General features: G+C 43.8%; 1 pseudogene; it reads left to right on the top strand.

The window, feature by feature from the left end:
• The first annotated feature begins 19,200 nt into the window (after positions 1 to 19,200).
• LOC126428666 (5S ribosomal RNA) lies at positions 19,201 to 19,318 on the top strand (annotated as a pseudogene).
• The last annotated feature ends 2,269 nt before the right edge of the window (positions 19,319 to 21,587 follow it).

Here is a 21,587-nt window from a genome sequence, read left to right as displayed (position 1 = left end):
CGGGAAAAATTACGGCTGTAGTTTCCCCTTGCTTTCAGCCGTTCGCAGTACCAGCACAGCAAGGCCGTTTTGGTTATTGTTACAAGGCCAGATCAGTCAATCATCCAGACTGTTGCCCTTGCAGCTACTGAAAAGGCTGCTGCCCCTCTTCAGGAACCACACGTTTGTCTGGCCTCTCAACAGATACCCCTCCGTTGTGATTGCACCTACGGTACGGCTATCTGTATCGCTGAGGCACGCAAGCCTCCCCACCAACGGCAAGGTCCATGGTTCATGGGGGGGGGGGGGGGGCTAGCAGTGTATTTAACACTAAATTCTAGAATCTACACATGTAAATGATGCTCTAAGCCCCCACTATTCTAACTCCGACTTTTGCTGTTGCACAAGGATTAAAAAATATACGTGAACTGACTGTAATCAACCCTGCAAGTGGAGTAGAAAAGTGTTTGGCACCTGCAATAATTTAATTTGATAAATAAGTTAATTAAACGAAGGTTTCATTAACGTAGTGAGAAACGATTGGTTGCTCTACCGATTAACAGAATGAAAGTTCTGTCCAAAATAACAATATGATTTATTAAGACTAAACACAAAATAATAAACAAAAACACATGAAACATTTATAATACATCAAATTGGCTCAAATTGGATACACAAACAAACGCTGTGAAGGTGAAGTTGTCCCTAAACTAGATTGTGAGGTTTATGATGAAGTGGTATGTGGAGCCAATTCCTTGCCACTCAAATCTTAAGAGAGACACACAGTTAACCCAACATTAATTGCTGCTACTCCAGACAGAACAAAGTTAGAAAAAGACGAACAGGCGCACTCTGCTGAGCTCTGATTATCACCTAGGAAAATCTCTATCTGCAGGTGCTGCGGACAAACATTACCAAACTGTCTTCTTAACTGCCAGAACACGATCTGGCGTACCGGAGGCGATGGCTGGTTGCTTCGACGTCCTCGACCGAAAGGCGAGAGCCGACTACCTAGAGCACCCATACAGGCCGAACACACAACATTCCTGCCCCCACGACAGTGGCCGTGGTTAAACGTTCCAATCAGCAACTCGAAAACCGGCGGAAAATTCCACTCCATTGCCGGAGCATTACCATCCCACCAATGGAGATTCTTGGCGCCAATTTCTGCGCTGATTTTGCTACGTCACGGAACTATGCCCTGAGCCAGCCAATCACAGTTACTATTTTGCAGAAAGCACGGGAATTTTCCCGCCACAACTGCCTGGGTACACAAGTCATTCCCACGCCTCGCTGGTAGCCCGCCAGAAAGTGTTTTCGCTAAGATTCTGCGAAGTAACGGAACCTCTAGCCCAGCCGCTACTTCAGACCCCTCCGGGCATGTCTTTTGACAATGTCGGCATCTGCAAAGCATTCACTCGACTTCCTCACACCCGTCGGCTTAACCCTTTCCAGATCAGGAGTGCCCGCCTGTCACCGGACCACCCGGGTGACGAGAGATGCTGCGTGGGAAGTCCGCGTGTGAAGGAATAGCAACTTTTCACCGCATGCAATTAGAGACGAAAATAGTAAGATAGAAATATGAGAGGGGGCTCATGCCACCTCTCAAAAAAAAAAAATGGAAGACCCCCAAGGACTCTGTTCAGTGGCACCAGAGTATGATATGTGCACACTATGGACTTATGGTGTTGGTGGAGTCAAGGTCATCGGAGATCAGATGGTGCTGAGGACGGCTGGTTGTGCACCCATTGTTTTGACTCTGCAGGCAGTGACTGTGCTGAGTTCAGAGGTGAATGCGGCTTGCATCGTGAGAGAGCTGAATGGGGCGCTCCTCCAAACTCATAGACTATGAACGTGGTCAGGTGACTGGGTGTCACTTGTGTCATACATCTGTACGCGAGGTTTCCAAACACCTAAACATCCCTAGGTCGACTGTTTCCGATGTGATGGTGAAAAGGAAACGTGAACGGAAACGTGCAGCACAAAAGTGTACAGGCTGACTTCGTCTGTTGATTGCAGAGACCGCCCACAGTTGAAGAGGGTCATAATGTGTTTTAGGCCGACATCTATCCAGACCATCACACAGGAATTCCAAACTGCATGAGTATCCACGGCAAGTACTATGACAGTTAGGTGGGAGTTGAGAAAACTTGTATTTCATGGCCGAGCGGCTGTTCATAAGCCACCACATCACGCCGGTAAATGCCAAACGACGCCTCGCTTAGTGTAAGGAGCGTAAGCATTGGTCGACTAAACAAGGGAAAAACTTTGTGTGGAGTGAAGAATCGTGGTACAGAATGTGCTGATCCGATGGCAGGGTGTGGGTATGGCGAATGCCCGGTGTACGTCATCTGCCAGCATGTATGGTGCCAACAGTAAAATCCGGAGGCGGTCGTGTTATGGTGTGGTCGTGCTTTTGATGGAGGGGCTTGCACCTCATGTTTATTTTGCGTGGCACTATCACAGCACAGGCCTACATTGATGTTTTCAGCACCTTCTTGCTTCCCACTGTTGAAGAGCAATTCGGGGATGGCGATGGCATCTTTCAACATGATCGAGTATCTGCTCATAATGCACGGCCTGTCGCAGAGTGGTTACACGACAATAACATCCCTGTAATGGACTGGCCTGCACAGAGTCCTGACCTGAATCCTATAGAATATCTATGCGATTTTTTTGGAACGCCGATTCGTGCCAAGCCTCACAGCACCGATCGACGTCAATACCTCTCCTTAGTGCACCATTCCGGGAAGAATGGGCTTCTATTCGCCAAGAAACCCTCCAGCACTTGATTGATCGTATGCCCGCGAGAGTGGAAGCTGTCATCAAGGCTAAGGGTGGGCCAACACCATACTGAATTCCAGCATTACCGATGGAGGGCGCCACGAACTTGTAAGTCATTTTCAGTCAGGTGTTAGAATACTTTTGATCACATGTTGTTGTTGTTGTGATCTTCAGTCCTGAGACTGGTTTGATGCAGCTCTCCATGCTACTCTATCCTGTGCAAGCTTTTTCATCTCCCAGTACCTACTGCAACCTACATCCTTCTGAATCTGCTTAGTGTATTCATCTCTTGGTCTCCCTCTACGATTTTTACCCTCCACGCTGCCCTCCAATACTAAATTGGTGATCCCTTGATGCCTCAGAACATGTCCTACCAACCGATCCCTTCTTCTGGTCAAGTTGTGCCACAAACTTCTCTTCTCCCCAATCCTATTCAATACTTCCTCATTAGTTATGTGATCTACCCATCTAATCTTCAGCATTCTTCTGTAGCACCACATTTCGAAAGCTTCTATTCTCTTCTTGTCCAAACTATTTATCGTCCATGTTTCACTTCCATACATGGCTACACTCCATACGAATACTTTCAGAAATGACTTCCTGACACTTAAATCAATACTGGATGTTAACAAATTTCTCTTCTTCAGAAACGCTTTCCTTGCCATTGCCAGCCTACATTTTATATCCTCTCTACTTCGACCATCATCAGTTATTTTGCTCCCCAAATAGCAAAACTCCTTTACTACTTTAAGTGCCTCATTTCCTAATCTAATTCCCTCAGCATCACCCGACTTAATTAGACTACATTCCATTATCCTTGTTTTGCTTTTGTTGATGTTCATCTTATATCCTCCTTTCAAGACACTGTCCATTCCATTCAACTGCTCTTCCAAGTCCTTTGCTGTCTCTGACAGAATTACAATGTCATCGGCGAACCTCAAAGTTTTTATTTCTTCTCCATGAATTTTAATACCTACTCCGAATTTTTCTTTTGTTTCCTTTACTGCTTGCTCAATATACAGATTGAACAACATCGGGGAGAGGCTACAACCCTGTCTTACTCCCTTCCCAACCACTGCTTCCCTTTCATGTCCCTCGACTCTTATAACTGCCATCTGGTTTCTGTACAAATTGTAAATAGCCTTTCGCTCCCTGTATTTTACCCCTGCCACCTTTAGAATTTGAAAGACAGTATTCCAGTCAACATTGTCAAAAGCTTTCTCTAAGTCTACAAATGCTAGAAACGTAGGTTTGCCTTTCCTTAATCTTTCTTCTAAGATAAGTCGTAAGGTCAGTATTGCCTCACGTGTTCCAGTGTTTCTACGGAATCCAAACTGATCTTCCCCGAGGTTGGCTTCTACTAGTTTTTCCATTCGTCTGTAAGGAATTTGTGTTAGTATTTTGCAGCTGTGACTTATTAAGCTGATAGTTCGGTAATTTTCACATCTGTCAACACCTGCTTTCTTTGGGATTGGAATTATTATATTCTTCTTGAAGTCTGAGGGTATTTCGCCTGTTTCATACATCTTGCTCACCAGATGGTAGAGTTTTGTCAGGACTGGCTCTCCCACGGCCGTCAGTAGTTCCAATGGAATATTGTCTACTCCGGGGGCCTTGTTTCGACTCAGGTCTTTCAGTGCTCTCTCAAACTCTTCACGCAGTATCGTATCTCCCATTTCATCTTCATCTACATCCTCTTCCATTTCCATAATATTGTCCTCAAGTACATCACCCTTGTATAGACCCTCTATATACTCCTTCCACCTTTCTGCTTTCCCTTCTTTGCTTAGAACTGGGTTTCCATCTGAGCCCTTGATATTCATACAAGTCGTTCTCTTATCTCCAAAGGTCTCTTTAATTTTCCTGTAGGCGGTATCTATCTTACCCCTAGTGAGATAGGCCGCTACATCCTTACATTTGTCCTCTAGCCATCCCTGCTTAGCCATTTTGCACTTCCTGTCGATCTCATTTTTGAGACGTTTGTATTCCTTTTTGCCTGTTTCACTTACTGCATTTTTGTATTTTCTCCTTTCATCAATTAAATTCAATATTTCTTCTGTTACCCAAGGATTTCTACTAGCCCTCGTCTTTTTACCTACTTGATCCTCTGCTGCCTTCACTACTTCATCCCTCAAAGCTACCCATTCTTCTTCTACTGTATTTATTTCCCTCATTCCTGTCAATTGCTCCCTTACGCTCTCCCTGAATCGCTGTACAACCTCTGGTTCTTTTAGTTTATCCAGGTCCCATCTCCTTAAATTCCCACCTTTTTGCAGTTTCTTCAGTTTTAATCTACAGGTCATAACCAATAGATTGTGGTCAGAGTCCACATCTGCCCCTGGAAATGTCTTACAATTTAGAACCTGGTTCCTAAATCTCTGTCTTACCATTATATAATCTATCTGATACCTTTTAGTATCTCCAGGGTTCTTCCATGTATACAACCTTCTTTCATGATTCTTAAACCAAGTGTTAGTTATTATTATGTTGTGCTCTGTGCAAAATTCTACCAGGCGGCTTCCTCTTTCATTTCTGTCCCCCAATCCATATTCACCTACTATGTTTCCTTCTCTCCCTTTTCCTACACTCGAATTCCAATCACCCATGACTATTAAATTTTCGTCTCCCTTCACAATCTGAATAATTTCTTTTATTTCATCATACATTTCTTCAATTTCTTCGTCATCCGCAGAGCTAGTTGGCATATAAACTTGTACTACTGTAGTAGGTGTGGGCTTCGTATCTATCTTGGCCACAATAATGCGTTCACTATGCTGTTTGTAGTAGCTTACCCGCATTCCTATTTTCCTATTCATTATTAAACCTACACCTGCATTACCCCTATTTGATTTTGTGTTTATAACCCTGTAGTCACCTGACCAGAAGTCTTGTTCCTCCTGCCACCGAACTTCACTAATTCCCACTATATCTAACTTCAACCTATCCATTTCCCTTTTTAAATTTTCTAACCTACCTGCCCGATTAAGGAATCTGACATTCCACACTCCGATCCGTAGAACGCCAGTTTTCTTTCTCCTGATAACGACATCCTCTTGAGCAGTCCCCGCCCGGAGATCCGAATGGGGGACTATTTTACCTCCGGAATATTTTACCCAAGAGGACGCCATCATCATGTAATCATACAGTAAAGCTGCATGCCCTCGGGAAAAATTACGGCTGTAGTTTCCCCTTGCTTTCAGCCGTTCGCAGTACCAGCACAGCAAGGCCGTTTTGGTTATTGTTACAAGGCCAGATCAGTCAATCATCCAGACTGTTGCCCTTGCAGCTACTGAAAAGGCTGCTGCCCCTCTTCAGGAACCACACGTTTGTCTGGCCTCTCAACAGATACCCCTCCGTTGTGATTGCACCTACGGTACGGCTATCTGTATCGCTGAGGCACGCAAGCCTCCCCACCAACGGCAAGGTCCATGGTTCATGGGGGGGGGGGGGGGGCTAGCAGTGTATTTAACACTAAATTCTAGAATCTACACATGTAAATGATGCTCTAAGCCCCCACTATTCTAACTCCGACTTTTGCTGTTGCACAAGGATTAAAAAATATACGTGAACTGACTGTAATCAACCCTGCAAGTGGAGTAGAAAAGTGTTTGGCACCTGCAATAATTTAATTTGATAAATAAGTTAATTAAACGAAGGTTTCATTAACGTAGTGAGAAACGATGGGTTGCTCTACCGATTAACAGAATGAAAGTTCTGTCCAAAATAACAATATGATTTATTAAGACTAAACACAAAATAATAAACAAAAACACATGAAACATTTATAATACATCAAATTGGCTCAAATTGGATACACAAACAAACGCTGTGAAGGTGAAGTTGTCCCTAAACTAGATTGTGAGGTTTATGATGAAGTGGTATGTGGAGCCAATTCCTTGCCACTCAAATCTTAAGAGAGACACACAGTTAACCCAACATTAATTGCTGCTACTCCAGACAGAACAAAGTTAGAAAAAGACGAACAGGCGCACTCTGCTGAGCTCTGATTATCACCTAGGAAAATCTCTATCTGCAGGTGCTGCGGACAAACATTACCAAACTGTCTTCTTAACTGCCAGAACACGATCTGGCGTACCGGAGGCGATGGCTGGTTGCTTCGACGTCCTCGACCGAAAGGCGAGAGCCGACTACCTAGAGCACCCATACAGGCCGAACACACAACATTCCTGCCCCCACGACAGTGGCCGTGGTTAAACGTTCCAATCAGCAACTCGAAAACCGGCGGAAAATTCCACTCCATTGCCGGAGCATTACCATCCCACCAATGGAGATTCTTGGCGCCAATTTCTGCGCTGATTTTGCTACGTCACGGAACTATGCCCTGAGCCAGCCAATCACAGTTACTATTTTGCAGAAAGCACGGGAATTTTCCCGCCACAACTGCCTGGGTACACAAGTCATTCCCACGCCTCGCTGGTAGCCCGCCAGAAAGTGTTTTCGCTAAGATTCTGCGAAGTAACGGAACCTCTAGCCCAGCCGCTACTTCAGACCCCTCCGGGCATGTCTTTTGACAATGTCGGCATCTGCAAAGCATTCACTCGACTTCCTCACACCCGTCGGCTTAACCCTTTCCAGATCAGGAGTGCCCGCCTGTCACCGGACCACCCGGGTGACGAGAGATGCTGCGTGGGAAGTCCGCGTGTGAAGGAATAGCAACTTTTCACCGCATGCAATTAGAGACGAAAATAGTAAGATAGAAATATGAGAGGGGGCTCATGCCACCTCTCAAAAAAAAAAATGGAAGACCCCCAAGGACTCTGTTCAGTGGCACCAGAGTATGATATGTGCACACTATGGACTTATGGTGTTGGTGGAGTCAAGGTCATCGGAGATCAGATGGTGCTGAGGACGGCTGGTTGTGCACCCATTGTTTTGACTCTGCAGGCAGTGACTGTGCTGAGTTCAGAGGTGAATGCGGCTTGCATCGTGAGAGAGCTGAATGGGGCGCTCCTCCAAACTCATAGACTATGAACGTGGTCAGGTGACTGGGTGTCACTTGTGTCATACATCTGTACGCGAGGTTTCCAAACACCTAAACATCCCTAGGTCGACTGTTTCCGATGTGATGGTGAAAAGGAAACGTGAACGGAAACGTGCAGCACAAAAGTGTACAGGCTGACTTCGTCTGTTGATTGCAGAGACCGCCCACAGTTGAAGAGGGTCATAATGTGTTTTAGGCCAACATCTATCCAGACCATCACACAGGAATTCCAAACTGCATGAGTATCCACGGCAAGTACTATGACAGTTAGGTGGGAGGTGAGAAAACTTGTATTTCATGGCCGAGCGGCTGTTCATAAGCCACCACATCACGCCGGTAAATGCCAAACGACGCCTCGCTTAGTGTAAGGAGCGTAAGCATTGGTCGACTAAACAAGGGAAAAACTTTGTGTGGAGTGAAGAATCGTGGTACAGAATGTGCTGATCCGATGGCAGGGTGTGGGTATGGCGAATGCCCGGTGTACGTCATCTGCCAGCATGTATGGTGCCAACAGTAAAATCCGGAGGCGGTCGTGTTATGGTGTGGTCGTGCTTTTGATGGAGGGGCTTGCACCTCATGTTTATTTTGCGTGGCACTATCACAGCACAGGCCTACATTGATGTTTTCAGCACCTTCTTGCTTCCCACTGTTGAAGAGCAATTCGGGGATGGCGATGGCATCTTTCAACATGATCGAGTATCTGCTCATAATGCACGGCCTGTCGCAGAGTGGTTACACGACAATAACATCCCTGTAATGGACTGGCCTGCACAGAGTCCTGACCTGAATCCTATAGAATATCTATGCGATTTTTTTGGAACGCCGATTCGTGCCAAGCCTCACAGCACCGATCGACGTCAATACCTCTCCTTAGTGCACCATTCCGGGAAGAATGGGCTTCTATTCGCCAAGAAACCCTCCAGCACTTGATTGATCGTATGCCCGCGAGAGTGGAAGCTGTCATCAAGGCTAAGGGTGGGCCAACACCATACTGAATTCCAGCATTACCGATGGAGGGCGCCACGAACTTGTAAGTCATTTTCAGTCAGGTGTTAGAATACTTTTGATCACATGTTGTTGTTGTTGTGATCTTCAGTCCTGAGACTGGTTTGATGCAGCTCTCCATGCTACTCTATCCTGTGCAAGCTTTTTCATCTCCCAGTACCTACTGCAACCTACATCCTTCTGAATCTGCTTAGTGTATTCATCTCTTGGTCTCCCTCTACGATTTTTACCCTCCACGCTGCCCTCCAATACTAAATTGGTGATCCCTTGATGCCTCAGAACATGTCCTACCAACCGATCCCTTCTTCTGGTCAAGTTGTGCCACAAACTTCTCTTCTCCCCAATCCTATTCAATACTTCCTCATTAGTTATGTGATCTACCCATCTAATCTTCAGCATTCTTCTGTAGCACCACATTTCGAAAGCTTCTATTCTCTTCTTGTCCAAACTATTTATCGTCCATGTTTCACTTCCATACATGGCTACACTCCATACGAATACTTTCAGAAATGACTTCCTGACACTTAAATCAATACTGGATGTTAACAAATTTCTCTTCTTCAGAAACGCTTTCCTTGCCATTGCCAGCCTACATTTTATATCCTCTCTACTTCGACCATCATCAGTTATTTTGCTCCCCAAATAGCAAAACTCCTTTACTACTTTAAGTGCCTCATTTCCTAATCTAATTCCCTCAGCATCACATAGTGCACATGTTTCATTTGGTCTGAATTCGTTATCGTCTAGTCCTGTTACCTCACTTGTCAATAAAGCGAATTTGTCGTTGAGGGCGTTACAATTTTTTCTGGCAGTGTTTATTCTTTCTGTATGTACGACGAATACATCTTTTCGAGTATTGTTAAAAATAAGTGTAATACGCCATGTGTTACACTATGAACGCCTTGACCGAAGCTACGAAACTGATGCTTTAGTATTTACACGCCTGTGGAGTGCGTTCATTAAAATTTGAGCCTTGTGTGAGCTTGTTTTCAGGACAGCAAAAAGCCATTCACAGAGGCATAGAGATTAAGAATGGTGTGAATAGATGCTGCCTACTGGGCTTGAGTACCGTTACTGATACTTTTCAGACGGTGATCGCAACCCACGTCCAGAGGACATGCAATGTGCGGCTTATCGACGTTACCGTCTTTGAGAAACGTCAAAACATTGGGATGACGGTCGTCGGAGCATAGGTTGTACGGGTTATTCACCGAACTTTCCGAATCCGTGATATGTCACTGGTAGAGCTCGCAAAAATATCGTCCACACAATCCCGAAGACAGGAAGGACAAATAAGTTCGAGAACTATGGCACAATCGGCTTAACGACTCATGCACCCAAGTTGCTGACAAAAGTAAAAGGCAGAAAAATTGAAAAAGAAAATCGAGGAGCTGCTAGGTGCCAATCAGTTTTCCTCTCGGATAGGTAAAAGCACCAGAGACGTAGTTCTGACCTTGGAATTCGTAAAGCCAGCAAGATTTAATAAAAGTCAAGACGCTTTCATAGGATTTTTCGACTAAGAGAAAGTATCCGACAGTTTAAAATGGCATAATAACGTGCTAAAACTTGAGAAAAAGAGGAATAAATTATAGGGGAAGAGGGGAAGAAAGTTAATATACAAAATTTACAAGAACCAAGGCAGAACAGTAACTGTGGAAGACCAAGGCCGAAATGCTCAGATTAGAGTGAGTATAAAAGGATGAAGTGTTTCGCTTTTATTGTCCAATGTACACTTGAGAGAGTAATGACAGAAAGAAAAGAAAAAAAATCAAGAACGCCATTGAAATTCGATGAAGAATATCAATGATTAGATTTGCTGATAACATTCCAGAATCTGTTGAATGAAATTAAGAGTCTAATGAGTACAGAATATGGATTGAGGAAAAAACTGAAGAAAGACAAACATAATGAGGAGTTGTGACAAGAAGAATAACGATCAACTTATCATCGAAACTGCGGTCCACAAACTAGAAGATGCTAAAGAATTCTTGTGCATTGGAAGCAAAATAACAAGTAACAGACGAAGAAAGGAGGACATAAAACAGACTAGCACTGGAAAAGACGGCATTCCTGGGCAAAAAGAAGTTCACTTACATGAAAACTACGCTTTTATATGAGGAGAAAATTTGTGAAGCGGTACGTTTGGAGCACAGGAATGTTTCTGAGAACCTACGTCTGGAACACAGCATTGTATGATAAGTAGATTATGGACGGTGAGAATTCCGATAAAGGAGATAACCAAAGCATTTGAGATGTGCTGCTACAGAAACATGTTGAGAATTAGATGGATAAGATCCATTCGCTCGAACTATCTGGAATGTTTTTCGAACCAATCGTGAACAATTGTGGCTTGGTGACATGGCACACTGTCATCCATAAAGATTTCAATATTGTTTGGAAACAGTAAGTCCACGAATGGCTGCAAATGCAGTTACGTCAGGCCACCCAAAACATATCTGTAATGAATAAATATATTGAGGTGCGGTTTTTACCAGATTATAGCGGACAATATGGCGAATTTCCTGACCTTCGCAAGTAGTTTTTACCGTTTATCGTCGTCGAATTATATCACCGACTTTTCTAATGGAACTATGTACATTCTTCTGCGGTGTTTGAAAAGAAGTTTCTGAGATAACTTCTACAGGATAACATGTATGGGACTTGATCAAATAGTAAGAAGATAACAGCACCGCAAACCACTGTCCCACCGTCAGGAGAAGAGGTTCCATAAACGTCTGCCGGCCGCTGTGGCCAAGCGGTTCTAGGCGCTACAGTTCGGAACCACGCGGCTACTACGTTTGCAGGCTCGAATCCTGCCTCGTGCATGGACGTGTGTGCTGTCCTTAGTTAGGTTTAAGTAATTCTAAGTGTAGGGGACTGATGGCCTCAGATGTTAAGTCCCACAGTGCTTAGAGTCATTTGAACCATCAAAGTCTGCCCCATTATACCAAATGTAAGCAAGCACATTGTCATACCAAGTGCTTATGATGTTGACTTTGAGCAATGCTATGCGCTATAAAGTGATTCTCCAGAAACAATACGACACGCTGAAATTAGTCTGGAGTTAAGAGAAGCATAGGGCACGTTATTAGGCATTTCATGCCTGCGAGAGTCATCGGTGTTTCCTAGTAGAACACTTACTGTAATTTTCGCCACAGATAAAAGTATAAATGTATTTACTGAGCGTGCAAGCCGTTTTGCATTTCCTTAACGACATTTCCAATGCTCTCCAAATTTTCTCTTAATAGGGTCCGTCAATACATGTGCGGAATGGGAGGGACATGGGTCGTGTTGGTACCACACAGACTGCCCTATGTCCAGTGGGATGTCTTCCTATAAGTGTGGTAGCAGCGTATCTTAGAAAGTCTAGATATTTCTGAGTGTATTTGGATTTGCATTAAAAAATAGGAACCAGTAATGGTCTTGATACAACAATCACCAAACGTTGATAGAAGAAGATCGTGGTTTATATCCACTTCTTTGGATCAGCATGGATTTTCAACTGACGATAAGTACGTAGTGCAAAGATTGTCTTGCCCAAGGTTAGTAGACTGTGTCTCTTCCCTAACCAAAATTTTGAGTACAAATGCCGTATGACTTTGCAATTTTCATCGATAATATTCGGAGGAATGTAACCAATTTTGGAAGTCATTGCCATGAAGCTGTAGATCCAGCGAAAAATGCAGGAACGAAATGCGATAGAAGGTAGCGTTGACAGCAGACTCCCTTGGTTGATTCCATTAGTACATGTGAGATGCCTCATACTGACATTTCTTTTTATCAGCAGTAACACAAAATGAAAATGTCTGCTGTCATTTCTTTGATCAGTTGTTCTTTTTCCTTGGCGTATTCTATTCTCCGCAGTTCCAGTTTCTAGACTCTTTTTTTTAATGTTTGATAAGAAAGGTTTTGAGCGCTTGACGCTATCTGGGCACTCTTCAGCACCCAACCACACCACTGTTGTTGTAGTTTGTCGACATCGGCCTTAATACAGTATTTACTTTTTTGACTGTCGCATACGTTGCGAATGGGTCAAAATGGCTCTGAGCACCACGGGACTTAACATCTGAGGTCATCAGTCCCCTAGAACTTATAACTACTTAAACCTAACTAACCTAAGGACATCACACACATCCATGCCCGAGGCAGGATTCGAACTTGCGACCGTAGCGGTCGCGCGGTTCCAGACTGAAGCGCCTAGAACTGCTCGGCCATACTGGCCGGCGTTGCGAATGTCTCAAAAGCTTTATGTGCGAGTTTATCTGATTGCTGTAACAGCAGAACACAGGTACACACAAGAACCGTCCCCGAGTTTGATGCTTGTTTATGTTTGTTACAACAGGCGAAACGTTTGTGGAACCTCTTCTCCTGACGGCTGCACAGTCGCTTGAGGCGCTTTAACCTTGATACTGTTTGATCAAGCCCATACATTTTATGTCACTGAACTTCTCTCAGAAGCTTCTTTTCAAATACCGGTGAAGAAACTATATCGTTCCATTAGAAAAAAAAGACAATGTCAGTGTCTTATTTTGGCGTCTACAAACAATAAGTTCTACTTGCGAACGTCAGGGAGATTCTCCATGTGATCGGCTGTAACTTGGCGAAACCGCAGCTCGATAAATGTATCCATTCTGGATGTATTTGGCGTGACACCACTTAGCTTCCTCATTCTGTATAGTTATTACTAAAGATGCTGTGTTTCTTATCGCGGTCGATTGTATTCATCTACATCAATCTATATCTACTCTGCAAATCACACGTAAGTGTCTGGCAGAGGGTTCATCGAACCACCTTCACAATAATTCTCTGCTATTCCAAAATTGAACAGTGCGTGGACAAAACGAACCCCCGTATCTTTCCGTGCGAGCTCTGATATCCCTTACTTTATTGCAATGATCGTTTCTCTCTATGTAGGTCGGCATCAACAACATATCTTCGCATTGCGTAGAGAAAGCTGGTGATTGAAATTTCGTGAGAAGATTTCGCCGCAACGGAAAACGCCTTTGTTTTAATGATGCCCACCCCAAATCCTGTGTCATGTCAGTGACAGTCTCTTCCCTATTTATCGATAATACAGAAACTGCTGCGCTTCTTTGAACTTTCTCGATGTACTCAGTCAGTCCTATCTGGTAAGGACCCCACGCGGCGCAGCAGTACTCTAAAAGAGGACGGACAAGCGTAGTGTAGCTAGTCTCTTTAGTAGATCTGTTACACTTTGTAAGTATCCTGCCAATAAACTGCAGTCTTCGATACGCCTTCCGCACAACATTTTCTGTGTCTTCCTTCCAATTTAACTTGCTCGTAATTGTATTCCTAGGTACTTAGTTGAATTTACGGCCTTTACATTTGACTGACTTATCATGTAACTGAAGTTTAATGGATTCTTTTTAGCACTCATACGGATGGCGTCACACTTTTCAGTATGTATGGTTAACTGTCAATTTTCGCATCATACAGATATCTTTTCTAAATCGTTTTGCAATTTCTTTTGGTCTTCTCATTACTTTACTAGAAGATAAACGACAGCATAATCAGGAAACAACCTAAGACGACTGTTCAGATTGTCTCATAAATCGTTTATATAGACAAGGAACAGCAGAAGGCCTGTACCTTGGGAAATGCCAGAAATTACTTCCCTTTTAGTCGGTCAGTTACTACGAACTGTGACCTGTTTGACAGGAAATCACGAATCCAGCCACATAACAGACGATATTCCATAAGCACGCAATTTCACTTCAAGCCGCTTGTGCGGTACAGTGTCAAAAGCCTTCTGGAAATCGAGATATATGGAATCAATTTGAAACCCTTGTCAATAGCAGTCAACACTTCGTGTGAGTAAAGAGTAGTTGCGTTTCAAAAGAACGATGTTTTCTATATCCGTGCTGTCTGTCTGTCAATAGACCGTTAGAACGCAATATACGATCCCTAATCCTGCTGCATATCGACGTCAATGACATGGGTCTGTAATTTAGTGGATTACTCCTATTGCCTTTCGTGAATACCTGTATGAGCTGTAAAACTATCGAGTCTATGGTTACAGATCTTGCGTCAAACGAGCGGCTGTATATGATCGGTAGGTATGGAGTTACTGCATCAAAAATTGGCTATCAGCACTATGCGACTGAACTTCTGAGGTCATCAGTCCCCTAGAACTTATAACTACTTAAACCTAACTAACTTAAGGACATCACACACATCAATGCCCGAGGCAGGATTCGAACCTGCGACCGTAGCGGTCGCTCGGCTCCAGACTGTAGCGCCTAGAACCGCATGGCCACTCCGGCGGGCCTATTGCATCAGCATACTCTGAAAGGAACCTAATTGGTACACAGTCTGGACCGGAATACCTGCTTTTTTTTAAGTGATTTAAGTTGCTTCACTACTCGGAGGATATCTGCTTTTACGTTACTGTGTGAAATCTGCCGTCAGCCACAACCCTGTCCGTGGTGAGAACTGATGCCTGAGAGGTAATGTCTAGAACTTGGTGTTCTACGCACACTCTTAACATTGGGATGTCGGAATATTGAACTGTTTAACGATATCCGAAATGAAGTGTCGCATGCCTCTAGCTCCGACTACCATTCCGCGTTCAAAGTCTGTTAATTCCTGTCACGCGGTCGTAATAAATCGGACCCGTTTCCACGTGAATCACCCGAGTACAAAAGACAGCTCCTACAGTCCACTGCGCTTTTATGTTGTTACTGTGTTAAATCTGCAGTTCAGTGCAGTTGCAGACAATGATTGCTAGAAATTGGAATAATTCAGTAGTGAATAAAAATTCATTGCCCAGATTACCGGAGGGAGCAAGCCCCCCCCCCCCCCCTATTTCCTCCCCCCCCCCCCCCCCCCCCCCCGCCCCTTGCGGACGCCAGGGTATAGCAGGAAGCAAGCGCTTGGTGTCATCGCTCTGTATGTAGTAAGTCTGTTCCGCCATTCCGGTGAACGACAGGTAGTTAACTGTTTCCGACGAAGCGCACCGCCCCTGCTGCTTTCGTAGTTTACCCTCGGAATGCATACGACCTCTCCGAAGTTTCCACCGCAGTGTCTTCCTTCCCGGCGTCTCCGAAGAATCCAATTACGGGTCGTTGTTTGTAAAGGGAGTCATAGCGCGGCGCCATTTGAAACAGATATCTCGGACCGTCTGCAGCTAGCGAGCGGCCGGTTGGTATTTTTCTTGTAACGGCTTAAGCCGTACGTTCAGGAAAAGCCGAAAGACGCGACGGGGACGGCAAAAAGAAAGAACGCTGATTCGGTCTTTTGTGGGGGTTGGAGAACCCTTTGTGTGGTGCACCCTTTGTGCGCGGTCTTTGTCCTGTCGTGATTTACTGGCGCGACACCGTTAGGCGGAAGGGGTCAGCGACGCTAGCTAGCTTTTTAGCACAGTGGGGGTTGATGGGCGAGGGGGTGGTGGGGGTGGTTGCTGACTGTCCCGCGGGCGTTGTCTGGCGTCACACACAGGCGCGCTCAAGCTCACGCATACAATATTCTCACTCCCCCCCCCACCCCCCCCACCCCCCTGCGCCGTCGCCTGCTCTGGAATTTCGCAACACCACCCGACAGGGACTGGCTAGGGACGTTTCAGTCTGTTGGAAAGAACTACATTTCTTTCGCAACGGAGACAGCAGTGACTGTTGAAACCCATTTTTTTAAATGGCTTTTGCTCCTCCATCACATATAACTTCAGCAAGAAATTGACGGTTTCGGCCGTCACCACCTGTCTTCAGGTCTACTATAATGAAAACAAGTTTCAAATTTAAAAGTGAGGCTACACAAATTACGTCAAAATAAAGTCGCCTAAAATTTTTTTACGTCATGCCATAAGAAAGAAGCAGTAAATCATTACTAAACACTATGATAAAACCACACTGTCAACTGAGATGAGCGACGATCGTCATCCATATAAAAATGAAACCATTCGAGAGACATGCATCTAAGTACTCACGGGGTTTCCAGTTACATTAACATGTTGTTCTTGTGGTCTTCAGTCAGAAGAATGGCTCGATGTGGTCCTCCCTGCTAGTGTATCCCGAGCAAGCCTCTTTAACTCTGCTTAACTTCCGGAGCCTACAGCCTTTTAAACACGCTTACTGTCTTCAAGCTCTGGTCCCCTACAGTTTTTACCCCCCACACGCTGTTGCTTCACATAAACCTAATTTTCTTCATATTTCATAATTTGTCCCGTCAGCAAATTGTCCCATAAATTTCTCCTTTCAACAGTTCCATTAAATATCTCCTCATTTGTTATTCGATCCAATCATCTAAACTATAGCATTATTCTATTCTCTTCTTGTCTGCTTATCGTCCACATTTCAGTTCTGTACAAGGGTATTCTACAGCCAAATACCGTCAGAAAATACTTCCTTTTAAATTCCTATTTTTTCTTGTTACTGTCAATGTAACCTATATATTCCCTCTAACTCATCAATTGTCAGTTATACTACTACACAAATAGCAAAGTTCATGTACTACATTTAGTTTCTTATTTCCCAATTCCCTCAGCACTACCTCACTTAATTCGACTACGCTTCATTATCCTTTTTAGGGTTCCGTACACAATCGGTAAAAACAGAACCCTCCAAGGGCCACTTTGTTGCCCGTCTGTCTGTCAGTCTGCATGTATGTATGTACCGTATGTATGTCCATTCAACTTTTCGGAACAACTTTTCTCATTAATCGGTAGACATATGTGACTGAAATTTTCGCCACTTACTAAGGTCTATGGTCCTTTGGTAATCTAAGAACTTGAATCTTCTAAGTCAATGCAGAAAAAATATACGGCCATTTATATCACCTATTTTAATACTCGCAAACTCACTCGTTTAAAACTTATGGGTACTTCCCTTGGACGTAGAATCATGTAATTTGACAGGACGAAAGGTTTCACACGGCAGCCAAAGGAAAAAATCCGAAAATTACTGATTTGTAACCATACCACACGAATTTCTTTTCTGCCATTTGTTATCAGACTCCTTGTCTGTCCGTCAGTGTGTTAATACCCCTACTTCTTAGAAAGGGGTAGGTATATGAAACTGAAATTTATGTCACGTATTAACATCTAGGGACCCTTGGCGATGTAAAAAAGTGAAGCTTCTAAGCCAGTCCACCAAAAGATGCGGCCATTATTGTCACATATTTTGATACTCTCAAACTCACTCATTAAAATTTTACGGGTACTTCAACTTGACGTAGAATCATGAAATTTGGAAAGAAGATAGATTTCACAGCACAAATAAAGAAAAATATCGAAAAATTGTAAATTTTTAGTTATCTCGAAAATCCTGTAATACCTCGGATCGGTATTTGCCAGTATCGATGTCGATAACAGGCAATAATCGATTTTTCGGAATGTATGGACAAACCACGTATATGACTGCGTTTGTACTGAACACTCAGTGCGCGTGTCCTAGTCGCACTGGCATATTTCTTTCTAAGGCCCTATCCACTCCGTTCAGTTCTTCTTACGCAACCTTTACTGCCTCCGACAGAATTACAATGTCATCGGCAAACTTCGAAGTTTTAATTTTTTCTTCCAGCAGTTCGATTCCCTTTGCAAATTTCTCTTAGTCTATGTTTCTTCTACAGGTCGCTCAATGATATACATATTGAAATACCATCGGGATTAGGCCACAACCTTGTCTCATCCCCTTCTCGACTATGTCCTCTCTTCCATGTCCTTCGATCTCGTAACTGCAGACTGGTTTCTGCGCCTGCCGGAGTGGCCGTGCGGTTCTAGGCGCTATAGTCTGGAACCGAGCGACCGCGAATCCTGCCTCGGACATGGATGTGTGTGATGTCCTTAGGTTACTTGGGTTTAAGTAGTTCTAAGTTATAGGGGACTGATGGCCTCAGATGTTAAGTCCCATAGTGCTCAGAGCAATTTGAACCATTTTGAACTGGTTTCTGTACAAGTTGTAAATAACATTACGCTTGCTGTATTTGGTCTCAGCTACCCACATAATTTCAGTGACTGCAGTCCAGTCAACATTGTCAAAGGCTTTCTCGATATCTACAACTACTGTAAGCGTAGGTTGGACTTCCTTCGACCTGCCGTCTACGTTAAGCCTTACGCTCTGCATCGCCTCGCGTGTTCCTGCACTTCTCCAGAACTCAAATTGATCTTCCGTATGGTCGGCTTCTACTGGTTTCTCTGTTCTGCTGTAAACAATTTGTGTCAATATCTTGCACTGACATACTGAAACAATATTTAAAAGCATACGCATATGAATTTTTCTCAAGATAATCCGTAAAAGTGAATTTTTAAAAGTCTGAAATATAGGTGTCTTTTGTGTTACAAGTTCTGTGACGTAAACGTATCTGAAACGTGAAAAACCGCTGATTTCAGACATTTTAACGGAATTTTGTAGTTTAACTTGACCAAAAATAATTATGTACACACTTTCAAATTTTACTTCAGTAAGTACTGTATATATGCCAACGGCTTTGGCGCAGCGGTAACACCGGTTCCCGTCAGATCACCGAAGTTAAGCGCTGTCGGGCTGGGCTAGCACTTGGATGGGTGACCATCCGGTCTGCCGAGCGCTGTTGGCAAGCGGGGAGCACTCAGCCCTGTGAGGCAAACTGAGGAGCTACTCGATTGAGAAGCAGCGGCTCCGGTCTCGCAAAGTCACATACGGCCGGGAGAGCGGTGTGCTGACCACATGCCCCTCCATATCCTCATCCAGTGACACCTATGGGCTGAGGATGACACGGCGGCCGGTCGCTACCGTTGGGCCTTCATTGACTGTTCGGGAGGATTTTAGTTTATTTAAGTATTGTATATGAATAGCACATGGATAGTTTAGTATGACATGACTGTATTTTACATGATTTTATTTTCATGTAATGTGTATGACTTCACTTTCAATTTTTATATCTTTATTATTGTCTTGCAGATCTGACTACGATGAAGGTGAAAACCGGAAATTTCTTGTTCAAATTACACTGGGTAACACAAAAATTTAAGAAAGGAAGGAGAAAACCAAATGAAAGTTCAAGGTTTCAGTGGTTATGTGACGTTCTTTCACTGACTGCAATACCACGTTACTTCGCAGTATGATCGGACTTATCAGTTAACAGTATGACGTTGCACCCCTGTGGTCTTGGCTGTAAAGGGTGCCATAAAGCCGTTGTACCCACGAGACAAGCCAGTCCGCTGTCGTAAGTAGTCCTTGATATTCTCTACTCTGTCTGTGGGACAGAATTGACTTCCAGAGTGGTCCACACAAGTTCTATAGGGCACATATCGATGAACGTTGCTGACCACAAGAATACCTCAACATCATGCAGACAGTTCATAGCGCCAGGGGCAAGTATGGACGAGCATTGTCCTGCTGAAAAATGGCACCGCTATCTTGTCGCAAGAGAAATAATACACGAGGGCGCAGGATGTCCATGATGTAAAGTGGCGCTACCAGAGTTCCCTCCATCGCTAATAGCCGCACTACTGCTGATGTGAAAGGACTACAGTGCGCTTGTTGCACAGTACTGCGATCACTGGGGAAGAGAATGCCTGCCCAAACTTTCTGATGGACTCCAACATCGGGACAGTGTTATTCCATAAATCAGATGCTGATAGCGTTGCCTCACACGTGTACGTGGCATCCCCGTGACCTTCACTGTGGTCCCGGAACATGTGACGCCGTTTACTCCCCATATACACCCAACTAAGCTTGGTAAGAATACCTGACGCAAAGAACTACAGTTTTAATCATTTTCATACCCACTGATGCCTTGTCCGTGTATAACCATTTTTCCTCAGCCAACATTTATGTCATTACGTCCGATAACAAACCATTTAAAAACAGATAACAGATTCGGGGTGCGACTGTGCATGACCTTTTTTCCTTTTAATAGATGCTCATTCACTTCATCTGATGCTATGTCTCTCGTCACCTTCGCAATACCATCATCCTTACCAAAATACTCGAGTCTGACTACTTCATTTCGCTATAGTTGAGGTTCTCAAACAGTGAGAGAGGGTATTGGAGGAAGGGCGGTGCCACGGTTCCTGTGTCAAGATGGGAGGGTATGCGAAGGTCTTCTCTACATGATGCGTTCATATAATTCAGAACTACAGTTATTCTTGTAACATAAAACCTATTACATGTATTGTATCACGCAAAACTATTATTTTTATTTTTTTAATTTTTTTTTTTTACGAAACACCAGTCAACATGACGACGGACGGCCATATTTCTTCTCTTTCGTGGCGCAATATAAAAAATTATTATAGATTTAACATCTTACAGTGTCTGCACCTATTACTGTTCCACTCAATCTTACACTCGGATCATACGGCAGATGACTATTGTTTACAGTTGTTCGGGCGTCATAAATTATTAATCTACTTGTAATAAAATCTTACTGCTTAACCAACCGCGTCACTTTTCCACTCCTGGCTAAGCCCTAGGTTTATTTTTGGCACTCAAGGTTTTACCATCTGGAACAGAACCACGCGATAAGTCAGTTCTCGGGTTGATAACTTATTTACTTAGAAATGACTATGATAAATCCGTAGCATCTTAATACATTAACCTATGAACGAGAAGCTTCGAGTGCTATTAAACATCCCGGTTGAATTCCCAGACAAACGCTGACTATCTAAGATGCACTTTTTTTAGTTGCACAACTGAAAAAAATAAGACATATACTCTGGGGTTTAGTTCCAATTTCAAACTGTAGATTCTTCTTGTATGACTGTGCGAGTTGATTCTGAGATTGGAAGAAGGAAAATACGTACCATTACTATCATTCACACGATTTCTGAACTGAGGATAATTTGTTTAATGAGCGTATTGTAGCAAATAAGTTTATCTTG

This window comes from Schistocerca serialis, chromosome 12, assembly GCF_023864345.2.
Source record: "Schistocerca serialis cubense isolate TAMUIC-IGC-003099 chromosome 12, iqSchSeri2.2, whole genome shotgun sequence".
NCBI lineage: Eukaryota > Metazoa > Arthropoda > Insecta > Orthoptera > Acrididae > Schistocerca > Schistocerca serialis.
Note: the sequence above shows the minus strand (reverse complement) of the source record. Positions and strands in the feature narration are given on the sequence as shown.